Here is a 16,220-nt window from a genome sequence, read left to right as displayed (position 1 = left end):
CAGGGTGTGATAGTGATAGCGATTATAAACTCGATAGTGTCTAGAGTCGATGTGGATGAGGGGTAATCTAGATTAAGTTAAAGTGGGATGGTCTGTCCTAAAAGTGGGCAGCACCAGTCAGAAGGCTGGGCTCCTAGACTGAATAAAAAAGAGAAGGCTGGCTGGGTCCCTCTGCCTCCTGGCTTCAGATGCCATGTGACCAGCAGCCTTACCCCTGCTGCCATGTTCACCTGGCATGAAGATTCCCCCCAGACCCTAAGCCAAAAGAAACCTTTTCTCTCTTCAGTTGCTCCTGTCAGGATATTTTACCACAGCGACAAAACACATCGCTAAGACTCAGGGTTTATAATCACATCTCTTGATTCTTGCCCTCAGGTAGGTTAGAGGTTTAAATCTCAAGGCGAGACATCACATGGCACAATAAGTCTTCCGCTGGGTCAGAAGACAAGTGACCACTTAGCTGCTTTCCACAGCTCGTGCCAGTGACCAGCAAGGAAGTGACTGTCCTGCAAGACAATTGATCCAAATTCTTGTGAGGAGTTAGGCTAGTGCCCAGGTGGGTGTGGAAGAACAATGCCTACACTAGAACCAGGAGAGCTCCTTGGGGCTCTCTAAATACTCAGTGGCTGGATCATGGACAGGGCTCAAGTGCTGATAGAGCAACTTGGTTCCAGAGAGGGTGTAGAGGAAGCCTGTGGGGATGAATGCATGGCTGCACCACTGTGGAAATGCTTTCTCCTCAAACCTCTTCCTCTCTTCTTCCAGGTAACTGGCCACCAACAGGAGTGGCCTTTGTCACTGAATGAACTGTTGGTACATCCTGCCCGAGGAAGAGATGGTGGCCCTTAGTTCTTTCAGGGAAGCAGAGGTCCCCATGGTATGGTGGAACTGAGCCTATGGGGAGGGTACAAGCAGACCTGAGCGGCACACGATGGAGCTGTACTGGGCCAGCAACTGGCTCAGCCACCTAAGCTTTCATCGGCCGCTGACTTTGTGCCTCTTGGTTGATGCCTTAACCCACACCAAGCTGTCCCTTACATAAAATGTCACAGTGGAGCAGGAGATAAAAGGGACCAGGACACAAAACTCTCCCTCTATGGACTGCTCAATAGTATGTTTTCTCATTGTGTATTATCTAGAAAAGTCCCTGTAAAGAGTAGACACACGAACTATGTCTATAGCTGGCTGTGATGTGGCGCCCTCTGGTGTACAGATCTGGTACTGCAGGTTCCAACGGAGAAGCGTTCAGAAAAGAAAGTTGGGGCTGGTAAGATGGCTAAGTGGTTAAAAGCACTGGCTGTTCTCCCAGATGTCATAAGTTCAATTTTCAGCAACCGCATGTTGACTCACAGCCATCTATAAAGGGACCCCTTGCCCTCCTCTAGTCTGTAGGATTACATACATACTGAGTTCTCATTTTAAAAATAAGTAAATAATTTTTTAAAGGAAAAGAAAATTGAAAGGTAGCCAGTTTGAATGCAGACAGTATTATATCCTGACTTTATGTTCTTCTCTCTATGCAGGCTGAAGCAGACTGTGACTCACTGGTTAATCCCTCCTCAACCTACCTGCCAAGTGGTGTCTCAGTAATGTCACCCTGAAAGCACTAGAAAGGAAATACACTAGAAAACAGGCCGGCCTCAAAGAACACTCTATCTTGTGAGGACGTAGGCTTACAGACTGCACACCACTGTTTAAATAAGAGAAAGAGGGCAAAGCATTTGTGAAACCCTGGCTTGATTGCCAGTGTCCGAAAATAAATACTAATAATATTAATTAACTAGTTAAGCATTGTATCTAAGAGCTGGAGAGATGGCTCAATGGTAAGAGCACTGGCTGTACACAGAGAAACCCTGTCTCAAAAAACCAAAAAAAAAAAAAAAAAAAAAAAAAAGAGCACTGGCTGATCTTGCAGAGAGCACTGATTTAGTTCCCAGCTCCCACATGGAGACTCACAAGTGTTGTGACTCCAGGTCCAAGGGATCGGCCTCCTTCTTAAGCCTCCTCAGGTCCCAGACACACACATGGGATACAGACACTCATGCAGGTAAATACTCATACACTTCTTAAAAAATTCCAAAAAAAGCCAGATTTATTCAATAATGACTTAATCTGAAAATCTTTTAAAATAAAATATTTAGGGGTATGGCTCAGTGGTAAAGCTTTTGTCTAACATGTGCAAGGCCCTAGGTTCAATCCCTAGTATTGTTGAAAAGACAAGGCCTCCCTAAGGATGTATTGAATTTAAAAGCTAAATAAACAAAGTAAATAAATTCAGGATAAAGGGGGCCTCTACCTTATAAAAAAATCATTGGGTATAAAATAAAGCCTTATACTTTACCTATCTCACTGCATAAATGTTATGCTTTAAGAAAAAGTGCTTTAAAAAAAAACCACCCAGACCCCCCTGGCAATGGGCTAAGAGACACCCTGTTGGTGGTCTTATATCAGCCAGAGACAGAGCAGATGGTAGTCCTCTTTCATCCTAGCTTGATGCCTGGCTTGGTGGCCAAAGCTGTCTTATGCCTAGGACTCATAAAATCAAATAAAATCAAACCCAGGCAGGCAGCTCGGGAGGAGGAAGACAGAGGCCTGCTGACTGCCATGTCACTCATAAGCCTTCCCTCCAGCCACCACACTCTACAGCATGGATGGAAGATGTCACCCTCCGGGAGCCCGGCAGCCGCATGGCCAGCCTGCAGCAGGAGCCACCACTATGTGCTAAGATGTGGTGGACAGATGGGCGAGAAAGAGAAGTGGGGCAGCTTGAGCGTTGTAAAGAGAGATGGAACTGGAGACCCAGGGTGGAAAGGAGGAGCCTGCTGTGAGTGCTCAGCCCTGTCACCTGGGGCCGTGGTGAGGTCCCAGCCCGAGCTGCCTGGGAGGACCATGTTTGGAGGTGGGCTTACTCAGCAGCAACCGGAGTCATTGTCGACGTTCATGCCTCACATTACCACCAGAGAACACTGGGATGTCCCTGGGGACACATGCATATCCAGCGGCTGTGATAACTGGCTCCACATCTCACAGGATGTGGCACTCTGGAGAGCCGCCCCATCTCTCACCAGTGGCCGCATTCGGGAGAGTGGGTGGGCCCTGTGTCTCACCCAGGCAGCACAGTGGAGCTGGCCCCGGTGGTGGGGGCGTGGGTGAACCGGGCCCAGGATGTGATTATGGAAGAGCCGACCCTGCTACTTGTGTACCATGTGGTGGGTGGTACAGGTACAGAGGTCCCACACATACCCTGCCAGCTGTCCCTTGCCACCTCCAGCAGCTGGGAAAGCTGCCCACAGGGTCATAAGCTCTGGAGAGCTAGACCTGCCCTTTACCCGCTGAAATTTGAAGGCTCTGCGGTCACCTGGACAGCGCAGAAGAGCGGCCCCTAGTGGTAGGGGTCCAGATGAGCCAACTCTGAGGGTGAGAGCTGGCCCTGCTACATGGTTTGCCTGGGTGCGGGAGGATGCCTCCCCCGCCTCACATTGCCCCTCACTACCTGCAAGCAGTTGCACCAGCTGGCTCCAGGACCATGAGATCCGGTGAACTGGTCCTGCTCCTCACCTGCTGCAGCACTTGGAAGAGCAGGCTCTGCACCTCACCTGGGCGCAGTCGGGCTGATCCTGGTTGAACTGGCCTGCCACTTGTCTGGCATGGAGGTGGCATGGTTGAGAGGATGATGTCCTCCCCACCCCTCCCTTGCCACCTGCAGTAGTCAGGAGAGCTGGCCCCCCTGGGTCAGGACAGTGGGAGAGCTAGCCCTGACCCCTCGATGGCTGTAATACAGGAGAGAGGCCCTGCACCTCGACTGGGCTGCACAGTGGAGCTGGCTCTGGAAGCATGGGTGTGGGTAAGCTGGTCCTGGGGACTTGAGAACAGGAGAGCAGACCCTGCCTTTTGCCAATGGTGGCATCGGATGGTGTCTTAGGGTTTCCATTGATGTGAAGAGACACCAAGACCAAGGCAACTCTTTTTTTTTAATTAGGTATTTTTCTCATTTACATTTCCAATGCTATTCCAAAAGTTCCCCATACCCTCCCCCCCACTCCCCTACCCACCCACTGTAGGAAGCAGAGGACAGTCGTTCTCCAGCCCTGCTTGCTCTTCTCCTCCTTATTCAGTCCTAGACCCCAGTCCACTGACTGGTGCTGCCCACTTCTGGGGTGAGTCTGTCTCCCTCAATCAACCTAATCATGGCAATCTCTTGCAGGCATGCCCAGTGGATTTCCTCCTAGGTGACTCTCAGTCATGTCCAGCTGACGATATTAAGCACCGCCTCTCTATCCTGTGTCAACTTGCCAACCAAGCACTTCACTCTAAAACCAGAGCATTCGGGATGGAGAGATGGCTCAGCAGTTAAGAGCACTGACTGCTCTTCCGAAGGTCCTGAGTTCAAACCCCAGCAACCACATGGTGGCTCACAACCATCTGTAACGAGATCTGGCGCCCTCTTCTGGAATGTCTGAAGACAGCTACAGTGTACTTACATATAATAAATAAATAAATCTAAAACAAAACAAAAACAAAAACAAAAACAAAACCCAGAGCACACTGTCTGGCATGATACCCTGTGATAGCCTCAATCTTGCATTGTTCAATTTGCACATGAAACCAGTGGATGCCCTGTGGATAATACTGCCAGGTTTTCCGCGTGGGCTCACTGCCATCTCATGATGCAAAATGCAAAATGCACTCAGTCCAACCTCAAAAGTCCTCACAACCTAGAAATTCTAAGATTATTTAAAAATCTAAGTCTCATCTGCGATTCAGGGCAAACTCTTAAGCTGGGGCATCTTATACAATCAAATGCAAGTTATGTTCTTGCACAGGATAAACAGTGCCTTTCCAGGAGGGAAGAATGGGGACACAGCAAGGGTGGTCAGAATAAAGCATGACTGAAACCCAGCAGGGCACACACAGAACTCTGTAGCATCGTGCCTGGCATCTTCAGCTCATGACAGAATCATCTGGGCTCCAAAAGATATGGGGAGCCTTTCCTTTCCTCTTCTGCTGCCTGCAATGTAGTAGCCTCACTCTACTCTCTAGACAACTCCATTCCATGTCTGCAGCTTTCCCTGGTCAACACCCTATGGCTCTATCATGCTGGAGTCTCCACTGCAACTTTTCAGTAGCTTTTCCCAGAGAACCAAACCCTAGAGCACACTGTCTGGCATGATACCCTGTGATAGCCTCAATCTTGCATTGTTCAATTTGCACATGAAACCAGTGCCCTGTGGATAATACTGCCAGGTTCTGCCACTAGGCTGAAATGTAAGTAACAGTACAGAGCCTCAAAAAGCCCTGTACTACTTGTTTTGGATCCTGGACTCCTGGCATGCACAGATCAACATATTATAAAGGTGTCTTAATCTCAAGTAGATACAAAAGCCACCAGCTGAGGGACAGAGTCACAATGACTCTTTCCAATATAGGGAAAGGACTAGACACAGAGACACAGAGAGAGGCAGGGGAGGGAGGGAGAGGTAGGGGAAGGAGAGGGAGAGAGAGGTAGGGGAAGGAGAAGGAGAGGTAGGGGAAGGAGAGGGAGAGGGAGGACGGGGGGGGGGACAGGGGGGAGGGGGGAGGGGGGGACAGGGAGGAGAGGGGGGAGAGGGAGAGGGAGAATACCCAAGTATGGTAGCACATGCCTTCAACCCAGCAGGGGGAGTTGGAGCTCAAAGTCACAGGTAGTTCCAAGCTAGCCTGGGCTACTTGAAGCCCTGTCTCAAAAAAACCCACAATAAGAAAATAAAAGGAGTGGAGGGGTAACTAAAACCAGTATGAGATAGATCTCTCTCTTCAAGGTTTTAAGGTTGTTTTTAAGTGTGTGTGTGTGTGTGTGTGTTCGTTCGCACACACATGTTGCCTACAGCTATGTCTACGTACTATGTGCATTCCTGGTGCCTACAGAGGCCAGAAGAGGATGCTGGATCCTCTGGAACTGGGGTTATGAATGGCTGTGACCCACCATGTGGATGCCAGGAATAGAACTCAGGACCTCTGAAAGAGCAGCCAGTGCTCTTAACCTCTGAGCCATCTCTCCAGCCAGGCTCTTCAAGTGTTTAACATGAGAACCTAACATGGACATCTATCCTCAATGCATATTTAGATGCACAGCATCATCACCAACAGGCAGGTCTGTGCAGCGAGGACCAGCATCCGTTCTTCTTCCATGCCTGAAATCTTAAACCTGTTGGTTAATGTCTGTCCCGAGCCCTCAGCAGCCAGATGTAATCTTTGTTCTGATTGGCTCATCTTTTGCAAGTGAAATCATGCAGTGTGTGTCTTCCTGTGGCTGACTTATCTCACTCCAGGTTTATCTATGACTGACACAGATGGTAGGAGGCCCTTGCTTTGTAAGGCTGAACAATTTTCCATTATATGCATACATACCCTCCTTTTAAGCCTTTATTTGCCGATGGATATGGGTGATTTCCTGTGTTTTGGCTGCTCTGAATAATGCTGAACATGGGAGCGCTAACATTATTTTGAGAACCTACCTTCAATTCTTTTGGATGAATACCCAAGACTGGGATCACTGGATCATCTATAGAGACATTTCACTTTAAATTTTTTGAGGAGCCACCATACTGGAAAGCACCCCAATTTAAAAGTGACTTAAAAGCCAGAGCCAGTAAAACAGCTCAGTGGGTAAACCAGGCAAACCTGACCACTGGAGGGGGTCCCTGGGTTCTCCCACAGGAAGAGAAAACTCATTCCTCTGAAGCTTCTACTGACTTCTGCAGACATGTGCACACACACACACACACACACACTCACAACACTCACATATACAGTCACACACTCGTACACACACTTACATACCCTCACACACTCTCACACACTCACACATATACACATACATACACTCTCAACACTCACATATACAGTCACACACTCATACACACACTTACATACCCTCACACACTCTCAAACACTTACACACTCACTTACACACTCACACATACACACATACATACACTTACAACACTCACATATACAGACACACACTCATACACACACTTACATACCCTCACACACTCTCACACACTTACACACTCACTTACACATTCACACACTCACACATACTCACATACATACACTCACAACACTCACATATACAGTCACACACTCATACACACACTTACATACCCTCACACACTCTCACACACTTACACACTCACTTACACACTCACACATACACACATACATACACTTACAACACTCACATATACAGTCACACACTCATACACACACTTACATACCCTCACACACTCTCACACACTTACACACTCACTTACACATTCACACACTCACACATACTCACATACATACACACACTCACAACACTCACATATACAGTCACACACTCATACACACACTTACATACCCTCACACACACACACTTACACACTCACAATACACTCACACATACATACACTTACAACACTCACATATACAGTCACACACTCATACACACACTTACATACCCTCACACACACTCTCACACACTTATACACTCGCTTACACACTCACAACACACTCACACATACTCACACACATACATACACTCACAACACTCACATATACAGTCACACACTCATACACACACTTACATACCCTCACACACACTCGCACACACACACTCACAACACACATACTCACACACATACATACACTTACAACACTCACATATACAGTCACACACTCATATACACACTTACATACACTCACACACTCTCACACACTTACACACACATTCACACACACACAAATGCACACATGTACTCACACATGCATGCACATATGAACACACATGCATACTTACACACACTCCAACCCATGCAAACACAAATGCACATGCACGTGCACACACGTGTGTATATGCTAGGTAAGAATACTTTTCCCTTTTCCATTTGCAGAGGCTGTGTATGGTAGAGAGAACAACAGGGTAGCTCCATGGAGGCCTCACCAGTCAGAGCCACAAACTTCACCATCAGCTTTGCCCACAGGCATCCACAGGCTTGTCTCCCCATAGCCTCCATTTATTCTCCAAGTCCACCAGAGCTGTCTGGATGCAGCTCTGTAATTGCCACATGGTGCCAGCAAACAGAAGCCACCACTTAGGCTCAATCCAGAAAGTTGAGTGTCACTGTGAGACCTGACCTGGTTCATTTTGCCTGGCCTCCTTTTTTTGCCATTTAAAGTCTCCCTTGAGAAATGCTAACTAAAGGCCAAACTACAAGGACACTCCAAATAAATGTACACTTTAATAAAAGTGTAACGGAGGCTTGCAAAGCAGTCTTCTGTGAAGCTCACCATGTGAAGTTACTTCCCAGGGTGTGACAGATACAATGAATAGGGCACAGCATTTTATCAATGCAACTTACATCCACACAGCACCTCCATTCCTAGGGACTCTTGATGCTCGAAGTGCCCTCAAAGTGAGCTACGCAGACATTGCTTAGCATCATCAATCACGTGTGCCCACGGGGAAGGTACCTGTTAGAATCAACCCCGCTTTACAGAAAGGGGAGAGTCCAGTAAATGGTACGTCTACTTCTAGCCTGTAGAACTGGTTGACCTCAGAGTCAGAGCTAGGATCGTGCTATGTGATAGTTCAACAAGCTTAATTTAGAGCCATCTTGCAGGCTGGTGAGACTCTGAATGTGGACAGGCTGGAGACCCAGATGGATTAAAGGAGGGCAAACAGCCAAGTGCTGGCACCCCCTCCCCACTTCATGATGCACTGCTCTCCTCAACCACACTCTCAGTGCTCAGATGTTCTGCCAAGCAGATGGAACCAGATTACCAAGGGCTAAACCCTCCAAAACTGTGAGCCGAAATCAGAGCTATGACTGTCAGGCACGTTATTGCAGAAATGAGAAAGCTGAATAATATATCTTTCTTGGTCACTGCAACTTTAGATGGAGAAAACCAGAATAGTGTCCAGAAATAATATTTCATTTTATCTAGTGACAGACTATATCTACTATTTGCAAGCCAATCCCCAAGTTCCACGAGACACAGCCCTGTCTTGTTCCCACCTGGTCTGGAGGAGCATAGGGAAGAGCTTCGAAATGATACAGGGGCAGAGTGAACCAATACTGGGGTAGTATGCAGTCACAGGGGAACAGACCCAGGGCACCTCAGTCCACCGCATCATCAGACCCACCTTTGTGGTTCCACTGAGGTACCGGAGGGCCGTTACAGCTTGGTGATGTCTCAGCACTGCCGGAGGATCAGGTCAGAAGCCTGCCACAGACTAGCAGGTCAATGTTTCAGCTGCCTGGTTTTCACTGAGATGTCTTGCCAAGTAGAACGTGAGTGAACCGGATGTCCTTTGTCTGCCCATGCAAAATAATGAACCTGCAATGCCTTTCCACATCATTGTAGTTGTAAGCTGGGTTGAGCCTCTGCCCTGAGCTTCAACAACAGGTTTGACTCCAAGTCCTCCTTGCATGCCCTTGCTGTCTCTCAGATCCATCCACCCTGCCCCAGCTGCCACCCCTCCCCTGCACCGGCCCACAGGAACCTCATCTAGAAGCACCCACAGCGTCCTCACCTACCTATGTACCTCACTGCCTGTCCTAGACAACTCCTCTCTGAACTGCATTTTCTGAACCTCTAAGCCTGGTGAGTGTTCTGCCACTGGCACCATCTGTGGCCCCATCCCTAGCTTACCTCTTCTCTTTCAATAGACCCTGCTCCAGATGTTTTCAGTCCTGCTTGAGCTCATCCCACCCCACCCCCCTCCGACTGCTGTGTCTATACTGCAGCCTGCCAGTTTCCTGGCTGTGTGTCCTGTACACGGGTGGTTCCCTTTACCTGTATGCTGTTCCTCTGCCCTGTGCTCCCTTCAGCCTCTCTGCCTTCCTATAGTCCTTCTATCTAGGCATTTCCCTTCCACAGGCCCCATCCAGGAGGCAGTGGAGCTGTCAGGTAGTTACTCAGGCAGCTCCCTCACTCCGGGCTTCTCCCATCACTGCTAAGCCCGTATCAAATTCTAACTCCGTGTATAGCGTTCTCTTGGAGATTCAATTTATTTATTTAATTGATAGTGAATAAACTATAACACTAGGGGACCAAGTGGCTGAAAGGGGAAGCTGAGTTTACACACTTACCCCACTAATAACTGAGAAAACAGTGATCAGGTAGCACCCATAATAGAAGTAGATATAGGAAATTACCAGTATTTGTAACAAAAAAATTCCCTGATGCAGATGGAGAGGTGGCTCAGCAGTTAAGAGCACTGACTACTCTTCCAGAGGACCTAGGTTCCATTCCTAGCACCTCACAACTGTCTGATGGCCTCTGCTGGCTTTCACAGGCACCAGGCATATATGTGGGACACAGGCACACATTCAGGCAAATATCATACCTATAAAATAGTAATAATGCAAAAGCGTAAACATCCCTCAAGCAATGCTGGGCATTTGCACATCAAAATACATAACAAACTTGGACTCCACGGGCTCATGCTGATGCACATAAACTAATAGAAAAATAAATATAGGATACAGGACACTGAGAAATGGGGGAAAGGTGGTGCTGACTGAGAAATCACATATTGACAGTCATCAAAGCAAAGCTGATGGATCCTAGTGCCTATGATGAAAAGCTTGTCAAGAGATGGGAGTCCACGTAGCCTCAGTGTGTCTGCTTCTGAAAACACCTACTGGGCAGAAGAGACGGCTTGGCAGTTGTGTGACAGTAAAAGCATGCCAGGCAGCCTGGTAGGTAGAGCGGGTTAAGACCCAAAGATGCGGTGGGCACACACCTGAGACTTAGGCGGACCCCCTGCTCCCTACCAGATTCCTGGCCTGGAACACGTGCCACACTCCCCACATAAGGAAACGTGGCCTGTGGTCACCTAGGCCCTCCATGCTAATGAAGTACCTAGAGGCCTGGAGAGCTTAGCCAGTAAGCGTCCCTTCCCAGACATTCCTCCCTGCAAAAGTTATTTAATCTCAGGTCCACCCTGAGTAGTTGGTTTGGTATGGTATGCACCCATTTTCCACAATGAACAGCCAATAAATGATATAGATAAACATGGACTGTCTCTTTCATCTACCACTGCCATTGGGGAACCTGGAAAAGGCCTTCACCTGCAGAGCCACAGCCAAATCTCCAGTAGAAGGCCCATCTGCACTCCCAGACAACCGCTGCCAAGAACAATCACCAGGAACACCTCCCCACCCCCAATCAGCTCTGGTATTCCCACATCTCAGACTGCGCTTGCCTTCCCCTCTCTGGAGTGGAGTCTCAGGAGTCTCAGAGTCTTGGTGCTTCCCTGAAACCCAGCACTCAGGCTCAAACTCCCCAAGCGAGTGTTTTGCCTCCCAAGCGGCCAGGCCCTGAGGCCTGTGGAACACTGACCAATAAGCAGTTAAGAGTGTGTGCTGCTCTCCCAGAGGGCACAAGGTTGATTCCCAGCACCCACAGGGCTGACAGCTGCCCGTGACTCCAGCTGCAGTGCATCTGACACCTGCATCACCCATATATTTGTAGTACACATCCACACAGACACACAGCATACATTTGACTTAAAAACAAAAACAAAAAACAAAACCTAAGCCTTTAAAAAACACTAATTACTTAGCAATTAAAAATCATAAAACTCATTAAGTCTGTAGCAGAGAAACCTGCCAAGCACCACCCTGGCCAAGTGATAAGTTACACGCTAATAATAGAACAGGGAATGAGTGTCACGTGCCTCCTGAAGAAAGGGTGTGCTGAGGAGGACACAGCGCTGTCTTCTGCAGTGTTCCTGCCAAAAAATGCAGGACCCAAATCTAAACACACGGAGACGGCATGAGACCCCGCAGCCAGGGCCTCTGCAGTCACTGCCGGGTCGTTATCAGGGATGTCAAAATCATGAAGATCAGAGAAACAGGAAAAATGGAGCTACTTAAAATGAATATGGCCCTGCACTGGATTCTGCACTTGGGACCCTGGGGCAGAGGGTGGATGCAAGGTGGCCTGTTGGGTAGTTGGAGCACTGTGTCATGCCTTGTGATGTGGCATGAAGAAAATGGCCCTCCTTTTAAAAATATGCACGGAAAGAGTAAAGAACCATGGGGCCCCATACAGTGATGCAGTGATCTCAGCCCTCAGGAAGCGGAGGTAGAAGGACTGGAAATTCAGAGCCAGCAAGGACTACGTAGTCAGAACTTGTCTAGGAAGGAAGGAAGGAAGGAAGGAAGGAAGGAAGGAAGGGAGGGAGGGAGGGAGGGAGGGAGGGAGGGAGGGAGGGAGGGAGGGAGGGAGGAAGTGAGGAAGGAAGTGAGGAAGGAAGGGGAAAGGATTACGAACCCCACGAACCCCACGGTTTCTTACTCTTAAACAGTACTGCATGTAAATCCAGCACAGACATAAGGCAGGCAGCATATTAACCCTTTGAGATCTGAATGAAACGCACGGGAGTTCTTCACATTATTTCTCTAACTTTCCTCCAAATTTAAAACTATATCATCATTGAAAGTATCTTCCTTGGGGCTGGAGAGATGGCTCAGTGGTTAAGAGCACTGGCTGTTCTTCCAGAGGACCCAGGTTCAATTCCCAGCACACACGGCAGCTCACAACTGTCTATAACCCCAGTTCCAGGGGATCTGACTCCTTCACACAGACATACGTTCAGGCAAGACATAAATGCACATAAAATAAAAATAACTGTGAAAAGTACCTTCCACTTTTCTGGTTTGTTCTTGTTTATTTTATCTAATTTTATCTGATTGTTATATTTTTTTTAAGTGCCTGTTTGTATCCTAATGAGAAAGAGAAAGAATGTGTATAGATTCAGGGAGGAGGAGAGGGTCTGGGAGAGGCTTGGGGAGGGGAAATCATGAGCAGAATATATGGTTTTTAAAAGTCTATTTTCAATTTTAAGAGGTATCATCTACAAATCTGAAGATAAGCATTAATGCAAGTGTGCGGATCTTACTTAGAAATTGTAAAAAAAATAATAAAATTAGGGGCTGGGGATATGGCTGAGCCACTAAACGGCTTGCTGTGAAGGATCGAGGCCTGGAGTGCAGAGCTTCACAGAGGCAAACGAGGGCATCTCCTGAGCACGCTGGCCACTGAGGCTATGTCAGAGTGAGCTCTGGGCTCAACCCTACTCAAGTACTAGGTAGGAAGGTGATTGAGGCTGGTTTCTGACATCAGCTGTCATATGCACATGCACATACATGTGTGCACAAAGATGTGCAAATGCGCATATGGCCACACATGCACACCACACTCACACCCAGGTAAATGGAAAAGGGAAAAAATAAAAATTATAAAGCAATTATGAAATTTAATATTAACAGGATATATGACAACATTTAAAGTTACTATTATGTTTAGACATAAAATGCATGATATACCATACACATACAGGACTGGTGAGGAAACATAATTGAAAATTAAAAATAAATAAAGAGACACATATGGAAACATCTATCAGTGAAAGTTCAAATGTCCGAGGTTTGCTTCAAGTCACAGGAGGTGTGGGAGCCACAGCTTGAGAAGACAGCTAAGACCTACAGGTGGTTAGGGGATGTGAACAAGGGATTCATTATATAATATGCTACTTTTATATTTTAAAACATCTGCATAATTAAAATAAGTATAATATTTAAAATCTTCTTTGCTCAAAGAGTAGTGGTGCCAAGTGACTCTGGTGACAAGCGGGGCCTCCTGAGTCCCAGGCTCAGGATCCAGCCTGCTCACTAAGCCTCTCAGGATGAAAAACAAGGCACCAGCAAGGTCCCCAGGGCACGGTGCTGGCTCTATTTTGAGTGCAGCCGTGGGCTTGTGACTCTGGGTTCTCCTACAGGGAACATTTCAGGATAGTTGAACAGATTTTTTTTTTTTATCACATAACCTTGGCAGTGGTTGTCACCTCCTACAGGGTGCCCTGAAGCTCTGCTTTTCTTGTGTCCCTTCCTGTAAGATGAGTCGCAAGAAAACAAATCAGAGAAAATACTATAGACCAAGCAAGGAAAATGGGGGGAAATCAGTTACCTAGCCAGAGGGTAGAAATGCCACAACTCAGATCAACCAAAGAAATACTTAATTCCAAATTTAACACACTGAGAACAATCACGTGTATATGTTACACCATAAGCTTATGGATAACCTATTCAGGAATTTACACACACATACACACACACACACACACACACATACATACACACACACAGTGGCCTCTAGTGCTGCATTAGTATTAACTGAATGACATTAATATTACTTGGAGTAATCTAATGTAAAGGTGACTCCCATGAAGCTTTAATGAAAACACGAATGACAGTTAAACTGTCAAAATACAGGAGCAGCTGTAAAACCAAAGGCCTTCACGAGTGCCGGCCTTCACGCTGTGCACTGAAATCATCTGCTCCCAGTCAGAAGAGCATTCCCTGAGTGCTGCTCAGACCAGGCTGGGCCCTACATCTAGAGCAGGGACCAAGCCTCTGGGGAGGCCACTGTCTTGGGTTCCCATGGCACTGCACACCTGTGAACTTCACCTTCCTGCACCATGTAGACTGAAGGAAGGAAAGATAGGGAAGTGTGCCACAGGAAAGGGTCGCCCCCTGACAAGATCCCAAAACTACAATAGGTCAGTGCACAGTGTGGCCGCTTCCCAAAGAAGCCTCCAGTGTGCCTTCTCGTCCTTCACCATATCTTGTTTTCCAGAGCTGTGGCAGCTAAGAGGACTGAGGGTGACAGAGCGACAGGCGTTCATTCCTAGCAACACCCTTGGCACTCTGAAGCATTTTTTCACTGGTAAAACAATTACCAAGGACTTTGCAGTGGGGTGGGGAGGGGTCTTTGGTTTTTCCAATGTGCAAAGCAGGACTGTTCACTGGTGAGAAGAAAGAAGGCTGTGGAGGCTTGCAGCCTTCCTTTCTCTCTGAGCCAGACCTCCGTGTGTGATCACAAGGATACTGCACTCACTGGGTAAGCGTCTCATGGTTCCTGCCTTGCTCTCTCATGTATCCGTGCCCCTGGGAAAGCTGGTGGCCATGTTGAGGGGACACTCAAACAACCCTTTAGAGACCACAGGGAAAGAGCCAGAGGCCTTCTGCAAACACGTGAGTCACTGCCCTTAGAAGTGCGGCCTCCAGCCTCGGTCAAGCCTTTGGACGAATCGGCCTCATGACAGAGTCCAAGCCAGAAAAATACTCCAACTGTCCACACACTCATGAATTTCTTACTCACAGGAACCAGGAAATAATGCTTTTTGCCTTCAGCTTCTAGATTTTGAATAATTCACAGAGACACTGAAAGAACCTCTCTCAACAGGGTCAATCCAGCCTTGTGATAGGACAGCAACATCCCAGGACAGGTCCCCAGCTCAGCTCAACACCCAGCGCTGTGGAGGGAACACTGGCTTGTCCTAGAGACGAAAGACTTCTCTGTCACAGGAGCCACTATTGTGCTCAGAGGTTGGTGTCAGTGGGGATGACTCTTCCAGGCAGGAGTGCAGCACGTGCCTATCACACAGGAAGCTTGGGGTTTCGTCCCAGCATGTTTGTACCCCAGTGCTCATCAACTTCCCAGGACCGATGGTACCTCTGTGCAGTGTGTAGTTGGTGATGCAAGGGGGCTTGGAGCACACGCAGAAGCCTGGGTGCTAGAAAGCTGTCATAGGGGCAGGTAAACCGAGGGAGGGGGATGGTAGAGTACAAGTGAAGTGAGAGTCTGGAGCAGGGATCCCGGGATAGAAAGAGCTAAGCCAGGAGGCATTAGAAGGGATGGGGAAGAAGAGACGGGTGTGGTTACTAAAGCAATGGATCCTGGAAAAGCCTTGTGAAACTCGGGCTGGAGAGGTGGCTCAGAGGTCAAGAGCACTTGTTCTTGCAGAGGACGCAGGCTCAATTCCCAGCACCCACATGGTAGAACCCAATCATCCATAATTCTAGTCCCAAGGGACCAGACACCCTCTTCTGGCCTCTGTGGGCAGCTCATGCTCATTGTGCACATACAAACATATGGGGAAAACACGGATAGCTATAAAATAAAGATAAATAAACCTTTATGAAAACTGAAGTGGAAATCTCAGTACCAGGTGTGGCATATCTCCTTCCCTACAAGCTATGTGCCAAGGAGGCCTCCCAAACTGCACGGGCTACTGCCACCAAGCTTGGATTTTACCATTAGTAGACGGTAAGCCGCTATCGTTAAAGACACCACATATGTTGGTTGCAGGCATAGAGAAATCAACCTGGAAACTTCCTTCC

At 47.8% G+C, this 16,220-nt stretch overlaps 1 protein-coding gene across 3 annotated transcripts in view; it reads right to left on the bottom strand.

The window, feature by feature from the left end:
* The window catches only part of Osbp2 (oxysterol binding protein 2), a 174,273-nt gene that overhangs the window by 142,841 nt on the left and 15,212 nt on the right, over positions 1–16,220 (bottom strand). The gene's annotated exons all lie outside the window — the stretch shown is intronic.

This window comes from Mus caroli, unplaced genomic scaffold (assembly GCF_978045245.1).
Source record: "Mus caroli unplaced genomic scaffold, Mus_caroli_1 scaffold_13, whole genome shotgun sequence".
NCBI classification, from domain to species: Eukaryota; Metazoa; Chordata; class Mammalia; order Rodentia; family Muridae; genus Mus; species Mus caroli.
Note: the sequence above shows the minus strand (reverse complement) of the source record. Positions and strands in the feature narration are given on the sequence as shown.